The 25,570-nt window shown below is 43.8% G+C and overlaps 2 long non-coding RNA genes across 2 annotated transcripts in view; both read right to left on the minus strand.

The window, feature by feature from the left end:
• LOC118355206 (uncharacterized) overlaps positions 1-25,570 on the minus strand; it is a 90,973-nt gene that overhangs the window by 40,810 nt on the left and 24,593 nt on the right. The window lies entirely within an intron of this gene.
• On the minus strand, positions 256-2,179 carry LOC125755474 (uncharacterized). Its single transcript, XR_007412121.1, has 2 exons — positions 1,891-2,179; positions 256-1,420 (listed from the first exon to the last, which is right to left on the minus strand). It is a non-coding gene; the product is annotated as an uncharacterized LOC125755474 (long non-coding RNA).

Raw genomic sequence — 25,570 nt, forward strand, 5'->3', positions numbered from 1 at the left:
AGCTGCTTCTACGTGTAGAATGTACAGCCCACGACATGGCACATGATACAAATTTTACTGGCTTTATTTCATGGATGTGATTTTATGCATAATTTCTAAGATAAACCACCACAGGAAAATCACCTGAGATACTATGTAAATAAAATTCTACAAGTTCTACTAAATCTTACCATCATTCTCCATTTAAGAAGGGGAAAAAATGTGAGAGGGGCTTTAAATGCTAAGTCATAAACACTATATATGCTGTTTCACCTATTTTTTTAAAGATTTTATTTATTTATTCATAGAGACAGAGACAAAGAGAGAGAGGCAGAGACACAGGCAGAGGGAGAAGCAGGCGCCATGCAGGGAGCCCGACGTGGGTCTCCAGGATCACACCCTGGGCTGAAGGCGGCGCCAAACCACTGAGCCACCTGGGCTACCCCGTTTCACTTTTCTACAAGAGATTCCAGGTTTTGAATTCCCACCCCCGCTGGACCTGGGTTTAACCCTTTTCACACGTGATCCTAACTCCTCACAATGAGCTCTAAGCTCAGCAGAATTTTCCCCACTTTGAAGATGAGGAAACTGAAATGAGGGGACTGAGCTTTCTGAAGGCCACATGATTGGAAATGACAGAAAAGAAGGTGGGCCCAAAGGTCCCAGCCTGTCCTACAGAGTCCCTGTGCCTTCGCAAAGTGACATTTGCAGTGTTTCCAACATTACTTAGATGCAGTTGTTACAAGCACGTGAAACTCAGTGGCTGTGTCTATTAGGAAACACTTGTGTGTTTATGAAACGGAATTTGATGGTTAGCATTAGTGATGAATTTCAAACTGCCGACCTATGACATCCCCCGTGTGTCCAGAAATGTATTCTAAACTCCTCGTTGAAAGTTGAACATCCATCATGTAGGCCTCCTTTACCTACATGAGCCAGGCCTCTGCAGTATGCGGGGCACATTTGAGCCTCCACTGTCACTAGCCTGGGGTGATCGGCTTGCTGGGGGGACATCAGGGCTTGTGCCTGGCTCCGAACATCTCTAAAATTCTTGCCTCCGTATGTAATGTTTGGACCGCTCCCGAGCACCATCACCCGGCCTGTAGTACATCCTCAACACGTCCGCAGATACTCCAGGAGAGGTGGAGTGGAGCGCAAGAAGTGAAGCCCAGAAACAATTGAGCAGTAATAGTTTCAGCCCTACACAAGTGCTATTTTGGTATCTTGGCCTTGTACCTAACAAATGAATAGGAATTCTGAGTGGAAACATAGATGTCCATTAGTAGGAGAAATCCAGGAAGGGGAGGGCCCCTCCTAATGGCCCCTTCATTCTCAGCTACTCACTTGTTTGACCTTGTTCCTTCACAGGACAGGGTATCTCCTGGAGTACACTATGTCCTGGCCCAACTGCCACTTTCATTTCGCTTGTCCTTAAAATGTCCTACAGGAAAACGAAAGACTAATTATATGATTTATAGCTACATATTGTGATCTGCGTGCTCTTCACAACAAACCAGAGAGACACAGAAATTAAGTCAATTAGCCAGTGTCATGGAACTGGTGAAATCAAAACTCAAATCCAAGATCCAGTTGGTCTGACACCAAGTCCAGTGTGCTTTTATCTAGATCGATTTATCTATCTATCTTTCTTTCTTTCTATCTTTCTATCTTTCTATCTAGATATAGATATAGCTATTTTTTAAATCACAGCCACCAGTGTCAGAAGCAAAACTGCATAGAGAAAATTTTGGAAAATACTGGGACAGGGTACTAGAGCAAGACAGACTCAAACACCCCCAAGTAGCAGCCCTATAAATGGCTGTTTTCATCTCCCTCATCGTACCTGCCCACCCTGCCCACTGCTGTGACCTTTGCGCCTTTCTGCTCCGGCAGCCACCCTCTTCAACAGACCTGCCAGTGTCAGGAGCCACAGGGATGTAGCAAGGGTCCCCTGGTATTGTCCCAAACCACAAGGAAACAGGAACAGAGTGTGATGGCTCATCCTCAACACCGCCACCTGGCCCCTTCCCACTCCTGCCCAGCTCCGCATGGTCCCAGACAGCCACTGGCCACATCCTGCCTGCGCTGTGAGGCAAAGCTCCATGTACTTATCATCTACTGGCTTCTCCCACGAGGCAAATATCTTTTCCTAGTTGACAGAAGGGCAAACTGAGGCTCATATATAGGAACACTGATTGAGCCCAAGTCACACGGCTGGTTCATGGAAGAGCAGGGAACTGTGACCGAATAAATGCTGCCCTTTGCTTATCTGCAGCTATCACACCAGCACACTGCAGGCCCAGTGCAGGATAATGGAGGCTCGAGGCACTGCAGAGGCGTGGTGGATGGGCCTGGGAAAGGGGCCCAGCTTTCCTGGCTTCCAGTCTGGACTCCTGCCATGGGACCATGCCACTCTCCCTTGAAAAAAGTCTGGAAGTGGACAGCTGATCTCACTAAACAAGACTGTCAGGTGTAGGGGTATTTTCCAGATGAATATTAGGGAAAAGGGGAAAAAAAAAAAAGGTTCAGGTTAATGCAAAGATCTATGGCCCAAAACACCAAAAGGGAAAGTACGGTAATTCACAGCTTAAAAAGAAAACAAAGGAGGGAAAATTGAAACAAAAGCTATCTCATTGACAATCTGCCATTTCCTTTTTTCCAGTTGCTTTTTTTCCCTCTTGGGAAACTGGCATCTGTCTCTCCCATCACCAAACACATAACATGTAAAGACAAGGGCTTGAATCACTGGGTCTGATGAGGCATTAACAGAATGTGACTCTGGAGCCCAGATCACCTCCGTCCCCTGAAGTACACCAGACTGCCATGGCCAGGCAAGTGGTGTCCCACCTGCTTTGGAAGCGATTTATTGACACTTAGTGATTTAGACAAGGCCACAAGTTTCAAAACAGGCCTCTTTCCTGAATTTTATTGCCTGGTTCCATATTGTTTGACTAAAAATAATTAACTTACCACAATATTACTTACACTGAGTTTCCCTTTGGCAAAAGCAAGGTCAAAATGAGAGCTGAGAATTTAGCATGAAGTGAACAAATAAGTAAATAAACCAAAAAGAAGAAAAATCCACCCATAGGTCATTCACCTTTTTTAAAGTTTGGAAGAGAACTGCAAAACTTTCCTTTTTTTTTTTTTTTCAAAAAAAATAAAAGAGATTTTATTTATTTATTCATGAGAGACACAGAGAGGAGAGACAGAAAAGCAGAGACACAGGCAGAGGGAAAAGCAGGCTCCACGCAGGGAGCCCGACATGGGACTCGATCCCGGGTCTCCAGGATCACACCCTGGGCTGAAGGTGGCACTAAACCACTGAGCCACCCAGGGATTCCCCTGCAAAACTTTCTTGAACTTGCAAAACCAAGCAAGCACTTAACAGGTGTCTTGTGACAAGGCAAATGGCTTCCATGCCATTTGGAAACAGGCATGAGTGATTCTTGGTTTTCTTTCCCAATGGCTGTCGCTAAAATGGACACACACAGCGCCCCCTCCCCACCACCACCACCCCCCCAGGCAGCCTTGACTGGTTCATGTCATCTGTTATCATACCAACAGTTGGTTTGGTAGGCTCAATTTCTAGGAACAGTCCCCAAGATCCCACACCCTAATGCCAGAAACTGTGAATGTGACAAAATACCATATCATGCTATGTTATGGGGCACAGTTGACCTTAAAGGGGGAGACCATCCAGATGGGTCAGTGTGGTCACATGGGCCCATAAAAGCAAAAAATGTTCTCTAGCTAGTGGAAAAAAAGGAAAAAGGAAGGTAAAAGGAGACAGAGATGGAAGCAGGAGAAGGACCTGATATACCATCACTGGCTTGAAGATGAAGGAGACCACATGAGAAGGAAAGCAGGAAGCCCCTAGTTGTAGAGAGTGGCTGGGCTGACAGCAAGAAGACAGGACCTCAGTCCTCCAACCGAGGGGAACTGGATCCTGCCAACAACCTCACTGAATCTTCTGCAGAGCCTCTAGACAGGAGCCCAGACACAGACATCACAGCTTGAGCACAGTCCAGTGGAGCCCACCTAGCCTCCTGGCCTAGGGAACTGTGGCATAATAACAGGTTTGGTTTTCAGCCATTAGCCATTACATTCATGTTTATTACAGCAGCAAGAGAAAACTTATACAAGGGCAGATACCAAGAAAAAGAAAAAGGAAAAAAAAAAAAAAACAAAAAAAACAAAAAAAAACAGGGCCTCACTGTGGAAAGGAAAGAGAAAGGATGAGATTTTAGGCTAGGATTTTCAAATGGCCATTTTCTACCATTTCAAGTTCTGATCTGGTCAACCAGAGAACTAACAAGTAACTAGAGAAACCTCTTCTGAACCCTAAAAAGAGGGTTGGTTTGGGTTTTTCCCCCTCTCAATTTAGTCCACAAATGCTTCCCTTTTTCCATTGACTTTCTTCCTTGTCACAGTCTGGGTCAGATTCAATTTATTTTCCTAGAGGCAGTCACAATAGTTACAAAAGAAATACTTCAGGGAAAGGTAATTTTTGAAGCTTACATTCTTCCTCTTCAAATCCTCTCCTTTCCTTGATGCTGAATCAATCTGAAGTAAAATTGACGTAAAGGAGGAAGATGGTTGGTTTCAGGAGCCTCATGAAATCTAAAATTTCAGATTCGTTCTCCTATAGTTCCTCCAAGGGTTCCTTTCTGCTGAAGCCAGCCAAGGACTTAACCTACTCCTCGCATTGATCCAAGCTTTCATTTCCCTCCAACAAATATTTTTTGAGGGTCTCCTGCCTGTGTTGGGCACGGGGACTAATGGGATTCACTCACAGCAGAGAATCTTGGCACAAATAATTCAAACACAACTACCTAACTGAGTTGGGACTTAGGCAAAAAGATCACAGAGGTGGGTAGCCTCAGTGTTACTGCCTCAGGGCAACCGAGCAGTAAAGTCTCTCACCCTACAGAAGAAGGCTGGCTACAGTGGATCTCAGCAAACTGCGGACTCGTCCCAAGCCTTAAGGTCATGGCACACCCACTCACTCCACATATCCTGTCGAGCCTTCTCTCTAGGCATGAGGCCATGGCCGCAACTAGAACGTCCTCCAGAAGTTTATACCCTGGTAATGGGCAGTGCTGGTCACAAAGGTGGCCTTGGAAAAAGAAAGCTGCTTGTTTAAAGATCCAGCCAAATAAAAGAATAAACCTTTCTTTTAAACTGAACTCTTTTAGAGACTGATCCAAAGATAGAACGTTTTGTATTTCTAGATCTCTCTTGTTTCTCCTTCTACCTTCCAGCTCATTCGTGTGGCCTCCCAAGACAGTCAACTCAATAAGTAGACTTACATTTTGCTTTCATTTACTAGAATTGGGGGAGGGGAGAACATCCAGTGGAGATGGAATTATAGTCCCAGCAAAGGGACTGGTGTGACAGTGATGCCTGCCCCCACTGCCACTGTCTACTGCTCAGTTAATTTCCCACCTGAGGCAGTCAGGCCATCATTGATGAGCTCAAAAACTGCTTTTTTTTAATTAATTTTTTTTTTGAGAGAAAGAGAGAGAGAGAGAGCATGTACATGTGAGGGGCAGAAGGAGAGGGAGAGAATTTTAAGCCGACTCCATACTAAGCATGGAGCACAATACAGGGGAATCTCACAGCCCTGAGATCGTGACCTGAGCCAAAATCAAGAGTCAGACTGAGCCACCCAGACACCCTGGAGACTACTTTATATATATATATATATATATATGTATTTTTTATTGGTGTTCAATTTGCCAACATATAGAATAACACCCAGTGCTCATTTCGTCAAGCGCCCCCCTCAGTGCCCGTCACCCAGTCACCCCCACCCCCCGCCCACCTCCCTTTCCACCACCCCTAGTTTGTTTCCCAGAGTTAGGAGTCTTTCATGTTCTGTCTCCTTTTCTGATATTTCCCACTCATTTTTTCTCCTTCCTGGAGACTACTCTTTAATGGAAACTACTTCCCGAAGTCTCCAGAAAACAAATCTATACAGCTATTGTTTTCAGAGGGTCTCTTTCTCTTTATTTCTCTTTATTTCTCAGCTTGTTTATCACATGGGGATGATATTCTAGATCTTTCTTCAGGGACTGCTTACAATGATGAGAAATATTAATATAGAGTACCTAGCACAGTGGCTGAAACACCGACAACCACTATATGGTAGGTTTTGTGCTATTGTGATTTGTCACAATTATGATCATTCCTGACTGCCTTCTGAGTATCTGAACCTAGGTGGTCCTCAAACTCAACATGTCTAAAATCCATCTCACTCACACTCGATTAGTCCAAGATATTATCCTTTTTCTGCCTAGACAACAGCCAAAACCATATAGCTTATCTCTCTTTCCCTATTTCTACCCCAGTACAAACCATCCTTTTCAGTGTGTTCTACAACTTAAATCTGGTCATGACGCTGTCTTCACTAAAGCCCGTCAGTGATTTTCCACTATGGACAAAACAGTGCCCAATTCCTTGATACACCAAAATGCTCTTGGTAGCCCCTTCCTACACTTCCAGCCTTGTCCACTGCCACCTACCACCATGACCTACATCTAGCCCCTCTAACCTTCCGGCTATTCTTCAGATGTGCCACTCCTTTGCATTCCTCCATGCTTTGCAAATAGCTGCTTCTATTTAGAATGCTTTTCCCACACTTTCCCACTTGGAAAATTTGCCCCTCAAGAGCTAACTCAAATATTCCTCCAAGCTGAAGCCTTCAGATATCTGGATCTCAGATATGTGGATCAAAATGAACTCTCCTTCCCTTATATGCATTTTCTAACAGCTTAATTGAGATATAACTTACATGTCATAAAAATTCACCTATTTACAGTGTACGACTCAATGGTTTTCAGTACATTCATAGAGTTGTACAACTCTCACCACAATCTAATTTGAAAACATTTCCATTATCCTAAAATAAACCTTATGCCCAGCAGCAGGGCACTCCCCGCTCTGCCCCAGGCAACACTAATCTACTTACTGTCTCTACAGACTTGCCTATTGTGGATAGTTCATATACACAGAACCATTCGATATGTGAGATCATATAATATCTTTTATGACTGGCTTCTTTACCTGAACATAATGTTTTTAAGGCCTTTTCATGTTATATATGTGTCACTTCTTCATTCTGTTAATTGCTGAGTAGTACTCCATTGTATGGATATACTAATTTTACTCATCCATCCATCACGTGATGGACTTTTGGGTTCTTCCCCTTCAGAACTATTATGAATAATGCTGCTGTGAACTTTTACGTACAAGTTTGTGTGTCCCCTAGCATTTTGTACACAATTCCATTATAACATTGTCCATGTTGTCTTAAAATTATTTTTCTATTCCTCTCCATTGAATTATAAAATCTGCTAGGACCTTGTCACTCTTAGAAACGGCCATATCCTGGGGTGCCTGAGTGGCTCAGTCAGTTAAGTGTCTGCCTTCAGCTCAGGTCATAAGCCCAGGGTCCTGGGATTGAGCCCCGCATCAGGCTCCATGCTCTACAGGGAGTTTGCTTCTCCCTCTCCCTCTGCCCCTCCCCTTGCTTGTGTGCTTGCTTGTGCTCTCTCTCTCTCTCTCTCTCTCAAGTAAATAAATAAAATCTAAAGAAAGAAAGAAATTGCCATATCCCAAACAAATCTGACAAGTGGATGAATGAATGGAGCTAATAACAAGTGGATACTCTTTTTTTTTTTACTAGCCTTCATTTTTGGGGGGTATTTTTAGGTTTTACAGTGGATATCCTTTTAGGCAAGGTAAAGCATGCATGATTGTATTTATTTTCAAATAACTAAAAGTTTTAGCAATAAGCCAGGAAGGCAGTGGCAAAGTAGGAAGAGAATAATCCTAAACTCAACATTAAATAGGTGACCTCAGCAACACCTTCCATGTGCACGCATGTGGATACTGCTTATGACTTCCTTTGTCTTTCATAAGATCATCTCATTTAACAACATGAGGCTACCATGAAAGGATGCTCTGGAAGTGAAGTGTGCCTGGGTCAGCGCCCACTCCCCAGCAGACCCTGGGGAAACTGAGGCTGCTCCTGCCTGCCTGCTGTGCAGGATGCTGAGCATTGCCCTAAGCCACGCAGCGGGAAGGAGCCAAGGCATCCAGGATCCCAGCCATCGAGGATCCCAGCTCTTCTCTCCCCACACCCACCACTCTCCTTCAGTTCAGTGTCAAGACCCACATTATTCTAATCCCATATTTTCCATCCCCTGAGGGGCATGGGACATCGCTACCTACAAGAAGCCACTATAGGCCACACTTCCTTGGAGCTCATGCAAAAAGCCAGCAGGGTGGCCTGTCTGGAGGTGGAAATAGAAGGGCTGTCCCCAGACACTCAAGACAAGCTCCAGTGGCCAGAAGAGCACTCGATGAAGAAGCCGTCTCTCTGGATTTTCCTGTTGAATCATCTGGACAAATCATAAAAACTCCCATGGGCTTATATCCAGACTGGCCTAGAGTTCACCTCCAGGGGGAATATGCTTTATCCTCTACTGAGGATACAGTAGAAATACCAAAGCACATTCAAGGAAGAGAGCAGGAACCTAGTTGGCACAATTCAGAGCCCCCTACAGACTGTCTGGACCTCTGAGTGTCTCCCCACCCTCTGACCCCATGCACCCAGACCACAAGATGACATTGCCTGGCTGGACAGAACCTTCTGAACTTCAATGGCCCCAGAAGTTCAGAAGGTTCCTGGTGACAGCTCAGGATGCACAGACCCTAAAATAACTGAGTAAGAGGTGGGTGCTATTTCTAAAAAGTACAGCCTGTTCTGTTTTGGATGCCAGTGGATTATGTCATGTTATCTGTTCCCATCACAAAGGGATGCTTCTCTGGCCTTCAGAGTACCGGCTGCCAACGCCTACCTCACTAAGTGGTTCCTGCATGTGCTGAGGCCAGGAATACAAACTAGGTGAAAGGTAGGAGTTTCACCTGAGATCCCAAGTGAAGGATATTTGAAAACATTTAATCAAGAGAACAGGCGTTCCAAGTGGACATGTTTGCTGTGTGGGAGAAGGCACCGAAACCCTGAAACTCATAGGACTCCCAAGTGACCTGCAAGGGTGGAGGACAGAGGCTCATTCCCAGGCAAGGAGAGTAGATCTTTTGCCCTGAAGCATATGACAGGTGGCATCAATGGAGGGGAAGTGGCAAAGCCCTTCTGCCCACTGTGCCAGAAGTAAGGGTGCAGTGTCCGACTCCAGCTTCCCATCAAGGAGAAAGAACGTATATGACCCAAGACTACCAACCACAAGCTGGAAGTGGTTAAGAACCAACTCAAAGCTCAGGCTGCCTGGTTTTGGATCCTAATCCTGCCACTTTCTAACAGCATGCCTTGGGCAGGAGACCCAAACCATCCTTTTGCCCCTACAGAAAGAAGTCAATGTTCATATCCAGTGTGTGTTAGTGTCATAGGGACAAAATGAACCAATATTAACATTTTAAACCTTTTTTAAAGGGCTGACACATAAGAAGTAGATGTGTTTTAACATAAATTTAGAAGTTAGATTGCCATCCTGACTCCAGAAGGACTTTCATCTAACTATCATACACTGTTGCATTTCTGTGCTGATAAAACCCCAGTGTTGGAAATCTATTCACAAATCAACTGTTCTAAGACTAGGGGACTAAAGATACCATGAGGGATGCAGATTTTTAAATGGCTTTTTTTTTAATCATATAAAACAAAGGCAGAGGTTGACCTTGTCAACAGAGGTTAGGTCATGTATTCAGCCCCTTCCTTTCTAACTATTAAAAAGCAAAAGAATGCTTGTGGTTTGGGGAACTCTACTAAAAGTAGGCTTGGGAGGCACCTAAGTGGCTCAGTGGTTGGGCGTCTGCCTTTGGCTCAGGTCATGATCCAGGGTCCCGGGGTCGAGTCCCGAATCCAGCTGCCAGCAGGGAGCCTGCTTCTCTCTCTGCCTATGTATCTGCTTCTCTCTGTATCTCTTATGAATAAATAAATAAAAATATTTAAAAATAAATAAATAACAAAAGTAAATTTGGGCAGAGGGAGAAAAGAGTCTTTTTTCTTAATCCTCAAATATTTCAAACTACATAATAAATGTCAGAAATGGTTATAATTGTCAGTCTCAGGACTCCTGGGTGGCTCAGCGGTTGAGCGTCTGCCTTCGGCTCAGGGCGTAATCCCAGAGTCCTGGGATCGAGTCCCACGTTGGGTTCCCTGCATGGAGCCTGCTTCTCCCTCTGCCTATGTCTCTGCCTCACTCTCTGTGTCTCTCATGAATAAATAAATAAAACCTTTAAAAAAAAGATTTATAATTGTCAGTCTCTATCTGGAACAGAAAGAAACCTTCACTGTGCCAGTGGAAGATAGGAACATCCTTGTGTCTAAAAATGTCGCATACTCTGTGACCCGTTTCAATGTTTGGGGGGAAATTTTTTCATTCACTACAAAATAGAAATTTAGCTTTTCTATTCGGGGACACATTATGAGCCAAATTTCAACTCTGGGCCGTGGGATGCATCTGTGAAAACAAACTCTCCCACCTGGACCTGCCAAAGCCTGGAGTGTGTGCGGCTGTCACCATCCGTGGAGTGAAGGGATGGGGATGAGGCAGGCCTGGGGATGAGACTCCACTCATAAGCGGGGACTGAGCATGGCTTCACTGGCACTGAGAAATGAGCCTCAGACACAATGGTAGTTCTGACTCCAAAAGCTGCTAGATGACACGCTATCTTCCCATTCCTTCCCTCACTCTTTATTATTTTGTTTCACTAAATGTGTATGGCCACAGGATTCCCACCTCAGAAATGCTACCTGCCACCTGCAATGGTAACTTTTCCAGGATTTGGATGTTATCTGTGCTGGGACATGCCTCTTACTTATTACCATTTTAAGACATTTAACGAGAGAAACAGGAATATGTGTTTTTCTCAAGAGAAACATCTCAGGACCATAAAACCAAACACATATGCAGAGGAAATGCCTGTTAGGTTTCAAGAAATAAAAATGAACAAGAATATTTTAAAATCATGAGGAAAATAACCCTAGGTTTAGAGTAGGTGTGACAGGGCTTTCATTCCAAATCAGTAAGAGCAAAATAAACATTAAATAATATTCTTTACCTTATTTTACACAAAGCACACATACACAGTGGGTAGGAATTCATTCCTCATTTAACAAACACCTATTTGACACCTGCCATGTTCTGAGAATTGAGGCTCCATCAGTGAATTCCAGGGATAAATAACTCTGCCCTCTTGGTGCTTACCTTTCATGGAGGAGGAAGACAATAAGCAAGTGAAGTATATGGAATATTGGACAGTGCTCAGTGTTCTTGAGGAGAATAAAACAGGGAAGTGGCTTTCTACAGGCCAGGGAGAGAGCCTTCCCTAAAAACTGAATCCTGCCAGAACCCTGAGCTTGGACTTTCCAGAATTCAGATTTGTGAAAAAATTAATTTTTAAAAAAGATTTACTTATTTATTTGAAAGAGAGAGTGAGAAGAAGGGCAGAGGGAGAAGGAGAGAGAAACCTAAGCAGATCCGGAACTCAGCATGGAGCCCGATACAGGGCTTAATCTCAGGACTCTGAGATCCTGAAACCAGGAGTCAGACACTTAACGAACTGCACCCACCCAGGCACACACCCCCAAAATATATTTCTGTTGTTTAAGCCACCCAGTGTGTGGTATTTTGTTGTGACAACCCAAGCAGACTTGAGTTGGATACCAAGAAGGTGGAGACTAGTGTAACAAATACCTAAAAATGCAGACACAGCTTTGGAACTGGGCAGTGGGTAGAGATTGAAGTTTCAATTGCCAGAAAGGGATTATTGGTAGAAATGTGGATGCTAAAGGCAGTTCTGGTGAGGTCTCAGAAAGAACAGAGGGGAGTTGGAAAGAGAGCCTCCATCTTATTAGAGAAAACATAAATAATCATTACCGGAATGTCAGCAAATGAGGAACAGATTATTGGAAGTGCCATCCTTGTTATAAGGTGGCAAGGAACCAGGCTGAATTATGTTCTAGTGTTTTGTGGAAAGTAGAACTTGCCAGCAATGAAATTAGACATTTAACTGGGGATATTTCTAAGCAAAGTATTGAAGGCGTGGTATGGTCTTCCCTTATCACTGAGAGTAAAAGGTGAGAGGAGAGAGAGATAAATTGAAGCAATATATTAAGGAAAAAGGAACCAGAACTTGAAGATTTAGGAAGTTCTCTGCCTATCTATAATGCAAAAAAAATGAGAAGAAAGTGTTCTCTTCAGAACACTAGGGTGTGGTTGAAACACCATTTGATAAAGAGATCAGTATGGGTGTGAAGCATGAATTTGATCAGCCCCCTCAGAAGAAGCCAGGAAGAGATGGGATTAGACCAATAGAAATACTGCCAGGACTAGGGAAAGATATGAAAGGGGAAATGAAGGAAGGCTGTTGGACTTCTTACATTCTACAGGACTAGACAATACTGCTATTTGGCTGCAAATGCTCACATGCTTTCTCCAAGAAAAGGGAACAATGACCCCAAAGGTGATTCAGAGATCTTTCAGGGTGTCCCCATCTCAGTTTCAAAGGATGTGGCCACCACTGTGGTTAACAACCTGAGCTGCCACCAGCCAGAGCCTTGTGGGTAGGACTCCTACCCAGCAGTGCAGCACGAGCAGGAACCCCTCTCTGGGGCCATGGGATGGGCCAGAAGGCAGACCAATGAATCAAAGATTATTTTTGTGCCTCCAGATCTAATGGAATTTTCCTTGCTAGGTTTTGGTCTTACTTGGGACCTGCCCCTTCTTTCTTTTAGATTCCTCCCTTTTGGAAAGGGAATGTCTATCCTATGTTGTCCCACCACAGTATTTTGGAAGCACTTAACTTGTCTGGTTTCACAGGTGCACAACTGGGAAGGAATTTGGCCTCAGGATGAATTATATTTCTAGTCACACCCATACCTGATTTACATGATATTTAGCTGATATAGACTTTGGGATTTATAGATGATGTTGGGATGAGTTAAAATTCTGGCAGTTGTTGGGATGGAAAGAATGTATTTTTTTCATGCAATAAGGACATGAATTCTGGGATCCCGGGGCAGAATGTCATGGCCTGAATTGTGTCCCCTCCCCCACAAAATTCATATTGAAGCCTTAACCCAGTGTGGCTGTATGTGGAGATGGGTCTTTGGATGGTAAGTGAGGTTGAATGAGTTCTTAAGGGTGAGGTGCTCATCTGATAGGATTAATGTCCCTATAAGAGATACCAGAGTGTTCTCCCCTTCCGGTCCCCTTCTCTTCCTTCTGCCCATGCTCAAAGCAAAGGCCACGTGAGGATAAAGCTACCATCTACAAGCCAAGAAGAGAAGCATCACCAAAAACCAAACCCTACTGGAAACTTGATCGTCCCCTCCAGCCTCTGGAACTGAGACAATTAATTTCTGTTGTTTAAGCCACATACTCTGTGCTATTTTGTTATGGCATCCCAAGCATACTAAGGCAGGCTTGGACATAGGAACATGCCTACTAGGTTTGGGGAAAAGCAAGGTGGTCAGTGGGACTCAAGCAGAGTGAGAGAGAGGGAAAGTGGTAGAAGTAAGGTCACAAAGAAAACAGGGGTGAGACCACGTGGGGCTCGGAGGGCTCATTCGTCATTCATGAATCTCTAGTGAATTGTTATAATCCACACATAGTGCTAGGGATATAATAGTGAACAAAACCCTCTGGTACTAACAAATAATCACATAAATAAATGTGAGTAAGTTGTATCAATTAATGGGGGCATCAGAAACGTCTACCTGAGGACAAAACACCAAGATCTGGGGATTACTAAGATTTAATCGGGGAAGGAGGGATGAAGATGTAAAGGACAGAAGAGCATCTCAAGCAGAGGGGAAAGCTTGTGTAAAGGCCTGAAGTATGTGGACACCAGTGGTTCCAGAGCTGAAAGACGCCCACATGACTACTGAGCAAAGCAGAGATTCACGTGCCAGGGGCAAGTGGCATAAATATATCTAGAACAAAGGCTGAACCTGATTTAACAGGGCCTGGTAAACTACGCTTAAAGATTTTGAACTTTAGATCAAGAGGAGGCCAGGAGGATTTTAAGTTAGAGAGGGACATAACTTTTCCATGTGCATTTTTAATGACAAATGGATTATAGGAGGAAATATGAAGCAGCAGAGCCCTTCTGGGAGGCTTTTGCAGAACGTCCAGATGAGAGGTCCCAGCAGGTGGGTCCGGGGCAGTGGTTATTATATGTTACCTGAAGCCATCCATAAGTGCTCTCATGCAATTCAGAAGCCCAACCATAAAGCAATGAAATACATCATAAATGCAAAGGAGTGAGCAGGGCTGAATCAACAGGCCCCAGGTCTAAAAGCAAGCTGGACAGAGAATTCAGTGTTATTGAAGACAGTGAGGGGAGTAAGGTCCCCTCTAATAGTGAAAGGAACAGAGGAGAAAAAAGAAAAAAGCTGATGCCTACTACTGCCTGGTCAGAAGCTTTGAGCAACCTGCAGGCTCAAAAGGACAAAGGGACACAGACAGAGCCTCACCAGCAGTAACTGAGCCAAGCTGTGATCAGATCTCTGATATCTCCAAATCACTGCAGGACCAAAGTTCTCAAGAACCCTACTGAGCCTGGCTCTGATCTGGGGACCCCAGAGAACTGGTAGAGGAAATATCAAAAACATGCCAAACTAAATTTAGTTTATAGAACATAAATTATGTGTATTTATAAAGGATGTATATTTAGGATGCTTATAAAATGCAATAACTTCCATCTTAAAAGTATAAGAGAGGCACCTGGGTGGCTCAGTCAGTTGGGTGTCTGACTCTTAATTTTGCTTCAGGTCATGATCTCAGGGTCATGGGATCGAGCCCCATGTTGGACTCTGTGCTCAGTGGGGAGTCTGCTTGAGATTCTCTCTCTCCCTCTGCCCCTGCCCCACACGCTCATGCTCTCTCTCTCTCTCTCTCAAATAAATTGATAGATAAAATCTTTTTTTAAGTATAAAAAATTCTTTTTACAAAAAAGAATTTAAGTATAAAAAATTCTTTTTACAAAAAATTCTTTTTATAAAAAAAAAGAAAAGACAAAAACAGTAAGAAATGAAACATGAACAACTGGGTATAAGTAATCAAAAGTCTTGAAAATGAAAAAGATAGTCATTGGTACAACAACAAATAAATAGGATAAACTATAGCCTACACAGAACCAAAGAGACAATAAGCGACAAAGAAATAGTCCTGAGGAACGCAAGGCCTGTACTCTTTAAAACTGTCAAAGGCAGGGTGCCTGGGTGGTTCAGTCTGTTAAGCATCTGCCTTTGGCTCAGGTTATGATCTCAGAGTCCCGGGATCGAGTACTGTGTTGTGCTCCCTGCTCTGCAGGGAATCTGCCTCTACTTTTGCCTCTCCTCCCACTCATGTTCTCTCTCTCTCTCTCTCTCTCTCTCTCTCTCTCGAACAAAATCTTTAAAAAAGAAACTGTCAAAGACAGGGACCTTAAAGAAAGGGAAGGACTGAGGAATTATTCTAGACTCAAGACAATGGAGGAAACATGACACCTAAATGCACCATGCGTTTCTGGATGAGATTCTGGACCAGAAACAAAAAAAGCAGACACTGAAACATCTGGCAAAATCTAAATGGGATCTACGGACAGTACAGCAGTGATTTATTAATATTGATTTCAGCGCTGAGTTCGAAGTTATTTGGTGGTTATGCGGTAAAGTGTTGGGGAATTGCATCCCAGAATATTTGGAAGTTATAGGGCATTGTGTGCAGTTCATTTTCAACTGGTTCAGAAAAACATTAATGATAATCATTAGGAAGAGTCAGAGGTGGAGGGTAAGGGACAAGAGTGAAGGGGATCAAAAGGTACAAACTTTGTCGTAAAATAAGTAAGTCCTGGGGATATAATGAACAGCATGAAGACTAAAGTTAACAGTACTGTATTGTATATTTGGAAGTTGCTAAGAAAGTAGATCTTAGTAATTCTCATCACAAGAAAAAAATGTAACTATACAAAGTGATGGTTGATAACTTTTGGTAATCACTTTACAATATATACATACATGAGGTCATTCTAGTGTATACTTTAATACCATGTTGTATGTTAATTATGTCTCAATAAAACTGGGAAAAAATCATTATGGAGAGAGGAATGATGACAGAGCACAAACAGTGAAATATTAATGGGTGCAGAATTGGGCAGGGAGATTTGGGAGTTCTTTGCACTGTGCAATTTTCCTGGAACTTCTTAATTATTTCAAAATAAACTATATTATAAATAAGAGTCTCATCAGTATATCCTCAAGCAGAAATAGTGGATTCTTCATACCAACATTTCTTAATGAAACCAGAAAATACTTGTCTTACTACTTTAAAACTATTTCTAAAACCCAGAAATAGTACTTCACTGCTCTTAGGAAAGAAAGAAAGAAAGAAAGAGAAAGAAAGAAAGAAAGAAAGAAAGAAAGAAAGAAAGAAAGAAAGAAAGAAAGAAAGAAAGAAAGAAGAAAAACAGAAAAGAAAGAAAAGAAAAGAAAAGAAAAGAAAAGAAAAGAAAAGAAAAGAAAAGAAAAGAAAAGAAAAGAGGGGCACCTGGGTGGCTCAGTGATGGAGTGCCTGCCTTTGGCTCAGGTTGTGATCCTGGGGTCCTGGGATCAAGTCCCACATGGGGCTTCCCTCAGGGAGCCTGCTTCTTCCCCTGCCTGTGTCTCTGCCTCTTTCTGTGTGTGTCTCTCATGAATAAATAAATAAAATCTTTAAAAAAAAAAAAAAGGAAGGAAGGAAGGAAGGAAGGTAGGCAGGTAGGAAGGAAGGAAGGGAGGGAGGGAGGAAGAAAAGAGAAAGAAAAAAGAGAGAGAGAGGCCCAACTAGGCTTTATCTCAGGAAAAGAAAAAAGATCGCTGTCCATGCACATCAATAATGAATTGACTTTTGTCTATTCATCCCTCAGAAGGCAAAACCTCCATAAAGAGTCAGGAAGGTTTGACTATCATCTGACTAAAGTTAAGATGTGGGGAAACTGAACTGAAACTGAAAACTTATGGTTTTCAGTTAATTCACATCTTTTTTTTTTTTTTTTTTGGCTCTTGTTTTTTAAAAGATATAGTTGTTTCAAATTAGCAATAAAAATGAACCTTTATTAAGTGCTTACTATATGAATAAAGTGTTCACGTAACTTACTTTCCTCACAGAAATTATAGGGAAAATTAAAGGCAGAGATTTAACATCACAAGAGCAGGATACAGTTTAAAGTATTCAATAGCCTACATGTGGTTCATGAAGTTAGGTGCTTCAGTCTCTGTTGTTGTTTTTCCTTCTGTGATAACAGAGAGACGGCGGATGGCACATCTGAAGAGTGACATGGGTAAACGCAAGCACTTCCTGAGGAAGTGACGGGATGGTGGAGAGTCTGGGAAACGAGGTCTTGGAGCATGAGTTCAAGGAAGTGAAGGTGTTTATACTAGAAAGAGGCAGTTTCAAGGAAACAAGAACTGCTTTCAAATCCCCAACAAGACCAAGCATGGAAACGGGATTACATTATTCTGAGTAGTTCAAAAGGACAAGCTCTAACCAATAAATGAAATTCTTATGATGTAAGATCTGGGACAAAAAAAGAAAAAGCACCAACGATTCAAGCTGTCTGATACAGAGTGGGGGCTGCCCTATGAATACCAGCGCTTTGGAAAAGTGATTTCTCAGTTACATAAAAAATTATACCAGATGATATCACATGGCTATTCTAAGTCTAAACTGCTATTACATCTGTAAAATTACAATCACTTTGATTCACTACACTTACTAGTGAATACTGAAACACTTACTTTATATATAAATCTCAGAAATATACCTGTGGTGAGGTCAGTCTGCATATTTATGAACTTCAAACACACAATAGACTGAGTGAGGAGGAAATGCTCTTATTGAATTAATGATTCATCATTTGGCAAAGAATGGGCCTTTTTTTTATTGATTTACTTATTTATTTATTTAAGGTTTTATTTATTTATTTGAAAAAGAGAGTGCACAGACATGAGAGGAGGACAGAGGCAAGGGAGAAGGAGAAGCAGACTCCTTGCTGAGCAGGGAGCCTGACATGGGACTCCATCCCAGGACCCCAAGATCATGACCTGAGCCTTAAATAAGTAAGGCATTTAAACAACAGAGCCACCCAGGCGCCCCAAGAATGATCCTTTTTGAAGGCTCTATTTCTTATAGAACTATATTTAAAGTCTATAAAAATAAGTGTGTGTTCAGCCACATAATATTTATTTCTTGTACATCCTTATTAAACATATATGTTTAAAATCACCATATCCATTCCTAAGCTTTAGTTCTATTCTCTACTGGGGATTTAAGAGCTCTCATAAAAGAGGTACTTTAGAGAAGGTGGGGCACTGCTCAGGCAAGAAGAGCCCCTGTCCTCAGCCTCAGGAAGACCCGGGCAAGACTGAATCCACCCATGGGGTAACAATTCTGCTTCAGATCCTAAGCACAGTTTCCCCCTCCCACACATATACCCATGTTCTCCAGAGAGGTAGGCATGACCTACACAGAGTACAGAAGAAAAACTCAAAGGACCTAAGTGTGCCAAGAAGGGCCCTTTTTTTTTTCTTTTATGAGTCAGCGGCAGTTCAAATACATGCTTTGGCTTAACTCATTGGAATGCACCTCAAGACATGGCCAGCAGTCTGCTGGAAGGGGGCAGGAGGAGGCCCCCCGGTATGTGGTTCTTTACCTTAATTGAGGGTGGTGGTCATCTGAATATACGTGTTGATAATACTGAATAGAACTACACACACACACACACACACACACACACAGAGGCTCATAAAAATTGATGAAATCTGAATAAAATACTTGATTAACAGTTTTATACAAGGCCAATCTCCTGGTCGTGATATTGTACTAAAGTCATACAACCTAATACCCTGAAGGTCAAACAGGGCTCGGTACTATTTATGCAACTTCTTGGGAGCCTACAATTATTTAAAAATAAAAAGAAAAAACAAAAGGAAGGAGGAAGAAGAAGATGACCCTTTGGTCACTCACCTCAAAGCCAGGGAAGAAGAGGGAAATATGAAACGAAAAGGAAAGAAAACCCCATAAGAACTGGACTGCCTCTTTCTCGGATCCTTTGTTTGCAAAAAGTTTCTAACTGGACTCCTTTCTCTAGTCTTGTCTCCTTTAATTCCATCTTTCTCTTGGATATCAGATATACTTTTTTAAAAGTATATCTGTCAAGCTTGCCCATCATTAACAGGGCAGGGCGCCTTGGTCTCCTCCACCCCACAGATTTGGCCATCCAGGGATGCCTGAGCTCACCCTGCCTTTTAACACCAGTTCTAACTGAGCTCACACCAGTGGCACTGCCCAGTATACCCTTTCCTTCCTCCTTCACCTCATCCTTCCTCCTCTTTCAAACACCAGGTTTGGCTGAACCAAACATTGTGAGGGCATTTCAGCACCTCTTCCTCAATTCTCCACATTGTTTTGCAATGATAAGTCCATGTCTGGTCCCCCCTGGACTGAGAGCTTCTCTGGACCTGTAGTGCCTGACAGAGTGCCTGTCACAGAGTTGGCATGCAACAAATCTATGTTCAGCTTACCTGACCTAGAAGACAGACATCCTGGCCACATTTTTCTTGGAAGTGATTCCTTCACATCCAAAACTTGGAGACAGGGCAAGCAGCCTTTTCCCAAGAATGTGAAAAGGCAGTCAGAGAAAGCACTGTGCTGAGAGTCAATGGAGACCAAAAGGAGTGTGGGACGTAGCATTGGGTTGAATCAGAAGGAGGCTGTGGAGGCCGAAATGGTGCAGCTGTGGCATAGCTCTTGGCCAGGATGGGCAAGGTGGTCAGCACAGGACAGCAACCAGCCACACGGCCAAGGAGAGGGCTCCTCGGAGATCTGGGAGCCTGACCAGAGCACGGTTTTCCTGAACACAGAGATGTGTCTCCCGTAACAGAGAATTTCATTAAATTCAGGAATGTACTGATGTAATGAAAAGTCACAGCAGCAGCCAAGCAGCAGCAATTAGGTGCACCACTACACACATTTCAAAAGTGACGTGCCCAGGAGCTGGCTGAGCCAAAAACGGACAACAGTGGAGGAAGACCCGGCTCAGCAGGGACACACGGCGATAAGCCCAGGAGGGGATTCCATGAAGGAAAACCAGGCTTCCAAGAGTCAGCCAGTTCCTCCCATGCCAGGGTGGTGTTGATGCCACATCTAACTCATCTAGAGTCTCCTCAGAGTTCCCCAGTTTTGTCTGGGTGCTTCTCAGTTTAGATTTCCAAACTTCTGAGTGGCAGCCTCTCATCTAAGGATCTTTACGATGTAAAAGGAGAAATGATTTAAACTGGAGTGCAATCAGTCATCAACTCAATTTGATTTTCATGCCTTTCCTGTGACTGCTCATGACCATCTCTTCCGGGCCTCCAGGCTCACACAAACTGGTTCCCCATTGGGGCTCTAATCTGGGAGATTCTAAAGATCCAGGCCTTGTGTGACCTTGCAAAGACTCAGTGACCTGGCTGCAGCTTGCACTTGATGAAGTCCCCAAGTGTATGTGACTCAGGAAAGTGGTTGTGGAGGGGAAAGGGGCAGGCAATTCAGCCCCTTGATGTTTTAAAAGGGACCTGGGACTCATCTATGTACAAGTATTAAAATCTTCAGGGCCATGACAGCAAATCAGGAAGGTCAAGCCTGCTCCCCTTCAAAGACATCGCTCAGATTGCTCCTTCTCCTTGATCGCGGTCCTGGGCATCCCCTGAGAGCTGACTGCTTCCTTTGTACAATGACATTCTGGAAAGGAAGGGTCTCCATCTCTCCTCTCCCTCTGGTACCCCAGCTCTGAGGATCTTAACTCTGGACAGGTCACCCACACGTTGTGTGCAATGGGAAGGAGGAGTAGAAAAGAATGCTCGTGTTAACGGAGTACCTATTTTGGGGAAGACACTTCTCATAGACGGTCCCCTTTAGAACAAGGAATAAAAACAAGTAAGAAAAGAAATAACTCCCAAAAGATCTGCCTGAGTTCCATTTGGATACTTCCATGGTCTATTATTTTCAAAATTCAGGGAGGCTCCATGTGCAAGCTCTGCCAGGTATCATTGCCTTTGGCTTGGCATCAGAGGAACCAGGGGGGGTTTGCCTCTCCCAAGGAGCTTCTGAATGCCAATCTCACACCAAGTCAAGGAGGTGCTGCCCGGTGATCTCCAACTGTGGGAGTTGGGGAGTGCCTTAGTACAGGTCTGCTTTTCAAATGTATTTACATTCCAAGGTAATGGATGGGCAGCATTTGAAAATTCGTCAGGTTAAATGTTCATTTTGGTAAATGCCAACCTCCTAACAAAAACAAAGCTCCTTTTTCTTAGTACCCTTCAATAGCTAGGGAAGACAAGGGGTGAGTGGTGAAGTGAGGGCAGAGAGAAGCATCCCCGGTTAGTTTCCAACTGGGCTTTGTGCAGTAAGTGGAATAAAAATAAGCAAGGACAAGAGTGCTTAACGAGGAGGAGCTGAGAAAGGAGTTCTTACAAGCAGGCCCATCTTTGGGCCCAGTTTGTGATTCTAGGGTGATTAAAAAGAATCTGGGCTCTTGGGTGGCTCCATGGTTGAATATCTATCTGCCTTCGGCTCAGGGCATGATCCCAGGGTTCTGGGATCAAGTCCTGCATTGGGCTCCCTACAGGGAGCCTGCTTCTCCCTCTGCCTGTGTCCCTGCCTCTCTCTGTGTCTGTCATGAATAAATAAATAAAATCCTAAAAAAAAAAAAAAAAAAAAAGGAATCTCTCTGATAAAGCCTCTGAGAAGACCCTTGTATGGAATCCCAACTGCCAAACCTTATGCCCAGTCAGTGAGGATTTGCTGAAGAGCATGTCAGAGGTCTGTCCCCACTTTGGGAGGAAGGATGGACAGACAGAGGGCATGGGAAGCGTCCCCTGGGCAAGGGGTTTGAGGTGTACCTGAGCTTGGCTACCTGCTGAGAGCCTGGAGGGCCTCTGTGCAGGTCTCCTCAGAGGCTCATGGATTCAGAGATCATTAGACCTTAACGATTCCAGCACCTTCATTTTACAAATAAGGAGCCTGAGCCTGAAAAAATGATGTGCCCTGTCTAAAGGTTTGGAACAAGCTGGTGGCTGGCACTTGGTGTGTGGGAGCCTCTTCCCAAATTTAAAGCATCAATCTGGGCTAACCAATTTTTCTGATCCTGAGTATGAGAGTATAGGCTACTCTCTCATACCAGAGGCCTGTCAGTGGCCTGTCCTGTCTCCTGTCAAAAGTATCCCAAACAAGCAGAAAGAGACCCATGAGAGAAATACTCAACTTTGACCTTTTTTTTTTTCTGGCAGAATGAAAAGAAAAAATAAATAAGTAACCCAGCATCATAGTGACTAACAATTTCTAATGCGGCTGTGTAAAGTATTTGTAGAGAGCCATTAAGAGAACCATTTGGAAAGTTCTGTATTGTTTTCCTAAAGGCCCACGCGCTGCCCTGCCCATAGCCGACTGTGAGCTTGAAAGGCTTTGCCCTGACACTTTCCACTTCCTGCTCATCCTCCTGTTACCAGGATGCGAATGGGGTGCGGAGGATGACAGAAACTTCCTGCGGCCCCACGGCTAAGACTGAGCTGACCCAAGCTGGAGGAGGCTCTGTCCAGCGGAGCCGGGAGGAGGAAATCTTGTTTCCTCTTCAATCACCCAAGAGGTGGTACAGAGGGATGTGTAGGAAGTCAGCTAATTGTCGCTGAAGTCACCGTCTGTTTCTTCAACAGAGGATCACAGCTCCAGTTCCCTTAGAGCTGAGACGTGGAAGGAATTCACAAAAGTCTGCCTTAGCCACTTGGAGAAGCAGCTCCATTTGTCTCATGAAGGCCACAGGACACTCCCAGCTTTGAAATCCAGAACCGGGCCGGTGAGTGCCTTGCCTTCCTGTAACCAAGAGCTGAGGGAGCCCCACTTGGCTTTATGCACTGCCCAAACCAAGCAGGAATAAAAGCCCGGTTTTGACCGCTGCTGCACTATCATTCAAACAGGACCATTCACTGTGCTAGGGAGGGGGCCTAGGGAAGGAAGGCATTTGGGGACCATTGTTAGCTGGAGAAAAAAAAAAACACACACTGTAAACATGTATAAATGGTCTGGGTAACTTAGTTGCCCAAGATCCTGTTGAGAACTTTTACTCATTACTCTTGTTATTGTTACTGTCGGAGACATTCCCTCCTACACATCCTTCCTTGCTCCTGGCAGGACACATGTCTTGATCAAAAGCAAAGAACATTCACTCTCTCCTTCCATTTATGAAAGATGGGGCTGGTTGAGGGTGAGGGGGAAGGTACACAATCAGGGCAGTTTTTCATCATTAGCAAGGAATGGGGATTTTGATAGGCATTAGCTGAGCAGAATAACTTAATCTAAACAGTGACTTCCGAAAAGGAGATACAAGGCCCATGATGTGGGAAGCTATGAAGAGCCATTTAGGATTATCTTGCAGAAAGGGAACATGGACAACATGCTTTCTATCAAACCCACAGAGGGAGGATGCCATACACAGCCAGGAACTGAATATTCTCAGGTAGGAATTTACACTAAAGTCAATATAGACAGGGCACTCTGGAATGGGACTGCATTTTTCCCCCATTAAATCAGGGCTTCATCCTACCTTAATTTGCCATCACTGAACCTGTGAGATCGAATGTGGAAGTTCATCCCTCAAAGCCCAAGTCCAAATGCCACATCCTCTTCCAGGCCCTTCCTGGATTCCCTGATCAAAATAACTGTCTTCCTCTGGTGATCCCACAACACCTTCCTCCTCCTCTACAGAGAGAGCTTTACCTGGCACAAAATAAGCACGAAATAAATGTTCACCTGACAGGTTACCAATCCAACAAATCAGTGAATAAACGAAAGATGTCAGAATCATGGACGCGTCTTTCAAAGTGAAAGTACAGCCTTTATTCTACATGCTTTGGGAACATTTATCCCCTGGATGTTTTTTTTTTTTTTTTTTTTTTTTTTTTTAATAAAGATTGAGGACGCCTGGGTGGCTCAGTGGTTGAGCATCTGCCTTCAGCTGAGGTCGTAATCCTGGGGTCCCATGATCAAGTCTCACATTGGCCTCCCTGCATGGAGCCTGCTCCTCCCTCTGCCTATGTCTCTGCCTCTCTCCGTGTCTCTCATAAATAAATACATAAATAAATAAAATCTTTTTTAAAAAAATAAAAAATAATAATAAAGATTGTACTCTGCGATTTAAGTTTAAAATTCACACTCAAAGCAAGGAAAGGAACACTTCTAACTTTTTCTTCAAGTAGTGGTAGAAATAACCTCTTTCAGCCCTCAAGCCCAGGGTCCTGGGGAGAAAGAGCGCACAGTATTTCTGCTCTAGTTGCCTCTGAACTGAGGGCTGGAGCCAAGATACTGGAAAATGCTCATCCATCTCACATGCAAGAGAAAAGAATTTGGGGCATTTTGATATTTGCCACGGCCCCTCCACCTCATCCCACCCGCCGTCGTCAGAGCCCTGTTGCTATTATCAGAACCATCCCGCACCAAGTGTTCTCTTGTGTCATTGAAGAAATGGCAAAGGTTTGGAGAGCTGCCTTCCCTTCCTCTGACCCACCTCCCTCTCTGGTGCCAACTCCCATTCAGAGGAGAGTTACAAAGAATTGTTTGTGCAGGGAGTGGCTCGGCCTTCCCTTTCGGCCCTGCACCACCCCCTCCTGTGAGCTTCACCACCTAATTCCCAGCAGCTGGCTTTGTTGCTGCAACAGATGGCAACTCTTTCTTAATGTGGCACAAAGGTGTCTGTAGGCAGCCAACCATGGCACACCGCTGGCCACAGCTGGCTAAATGTGGTTTCAGAGACTTGTTTGTGCTCCTGTGTGACTAATACTTACCTCCCCACTGGCTGGCATGAGACCTCTCTCCTACTCATCTGGCATTTGGAACACAATCGACTGGCTTCCCGGCCTCTGCCAAACTCATTTAGAGCCCAGGCGGAGGGACTGGGTTTGGGTGGAACTGAAGAGCAGGGCCTATAGAGTCCCAGGGACTCAGAGACATCAGTCACGTTCTTCTCATGAAGGCATATGCCCTCTCAGCCCATGGGGAGAACTTACAGATGGTCGAGATAGGAAGGCCTTTCACATCTCTGGGTGAACCAGTCTATTTGCAAAATAAGCTTATATCTTTAAAAAGAAAGCTAGGTTTAAATTAGTCAGGACTTAAGAGTTTTAAGCAGCACCTGACAGGCTTTGGGGTCAAAAGAATTAGTAAATAAATAAATAAATGAGTGAGTGAATAGATGAAGGAATGGACTGATAAGGAAAGAGAAGAGCAGGGCAGGCAAACAGTTCTCTGCATTCTAGGAACTTTCCCAACAGACCCCCTCTGTACCTGTAAAATGACTAATGAACAGATTACATAAAATATGGTATGTCTGTGATCTGGAGTACAACACTATGTGGTTGCTTAAAAAAATAAAACATCTATATACATATGGATATGAAAAATATCTAAGATCTACTTTGGGTGAAGAAAACAAAAGACAGCCTGGCAAGCAGGCTACCATTTGCATGGACACATTTTTAAAATATATATATATTTGTAAAGGCATTGGC

The sequence above is a fragment of the Canis lupus genome, chromosome 7 (genome assembly GCF_003254725.2).
Source record: "Canis lupus dingo isolate Sandy chromosome 7, ASM325472v2, whole genome shotgun sequence".
NCBI classification, from domain to species: Eukaryota; Metazoa; Chordata; class Mammalia; order Carnivora; family Canidae; genus Canis; species Canis lupus.